Source organism: Otolemur garnettii, unplaced genomic scaffold (genome assembly GCF_000181295.1).
Source record: "Otolemur garnettii isolate 467f Iridium unplaced genomic scaffold, OtoGar3 scaffold00012, whole genome shotgun sequence".
NCBI classification, from domain to species: domain Eukaryota; kingdom Metazoa; phylum Chordata; class Mammalia; order Primates; family Galagidae; genus Otolemur; species Otolemur garnettii.
This window is the reverse complement of record NW_003852407.1, coordinates 27,506,411-27,507,622: the sequence shown is the minus strand read 5'-3', so window position 1 is coordinate 27,507,622 and position 1,212 is coordinate 27,506,411. Positions and strand designations below refer to the sequence as shown.

Here is a 1,212-nt window from a genome sequence, read left to right as displayed (position 1 = left end):
CCACGGCACTCTACCCAGGGGGACAGCTTGAGGCTCTGTCTCAAAAAAAAAAAAAAAAAATCAGAACAGTATCCAATTTATTTATTAGGTATCTTAGTTTCAGACATTTTTTCTCCACTCTGTGAATTGAAGCTTAGCAAGGTTTTTCTTTTCTTTTTTTAAAGCTAAGTTATAATTGTCCTAAATAATAAAACAGATTAACTTTATTTTTTATCTAATAAACATTGTTTATATAGGAATATATGTTTTCATTTGTAAAAGTAGATATTTTAATCAATTTTAAACTTTGTAATGAAAATCTTTTTTTTTTTTGAGACAGTCTTTCTTTGTCACCCTCAGTAGAGTGCTATGGTGTCACAGCTCACAGTAACCTCAACCTCTTGGGCTTAAGCGATACTCTTGCCTCAGCCTCCCAAGTAATTGGGACTGTAGGTGCCCCCTACAACACTTGGCTATTTTTTCTTGTTATCATTGTTGTTTAGCAGGCCCAGGCCGGGTTCGAACCCACCAGCTCTGGTGCCCTAACCACTGAGCTACAGTTGCTGAGCCATGTAATGAAAATCTTAAACACAGATAAATATAAACTAATACAAAGAACCCCCTATATATCTATATCTCTAATTCAATAATTTGCAACAGGATCTGCTTCAGAATTACTTCTAATTCTTCTATGGCTTAAAATGGTTTCCAAACTTTAAAATTTTTTTAGCAGTATGCTTTTTTTTTTCTTTTTATAAAAAGGTGCTCTTATGTGGCACCCCCCCTCCCCCTTAGAAGACACATGAAGTGAACATGGTCCCAGCTGCAGTGGAACTGGGGACTCGCTCCTCTGTGCTAAGTCCCCTCCTCAGCCCTGGGCAGGCCCAGCACAGCGTTAATCACTGAACTAGATGAAGAGCAATCAGGAACGGTTCACAGCTACATCTATTAGATATACTTAAAAATGAGTAGTGATCGTATTTTCCTCTTATTAAGTAATATGTACTACTTAAATACGTAAAACTTAGAAAACAGAGAGGAAAAGAAAATAGACTTCGCTTATCACTTAGATAATTATTAACAGCCTGTATTTCTTTCTAGTCATTTTGGACCCCGTGCTTAAGTTTGTAGTTTTCTTTTAAAAGATTATGATGGGCTCGGCGCCTGTAGCTCAACCGGCTAAGGCGCCAGCCACATACACCTAAGGTGGCGGGTTCGAATCCAGCCCGGACC

General features: G+C 38.0%; 1 protein-coding gene across 1 annotated transcript in view; it reads left to right on the top strand.

The window, feature by feature from the left end:
- Positions 1-1,212, top strand: part of RMC1 (regulator of MON1-CCZ1) — a 24,176-nt gene that overhangs the window by 11,543 nt on the left and 11,421 nt on the right. The gene's annotated exons all lie outside the window — the stretch shown is intronic.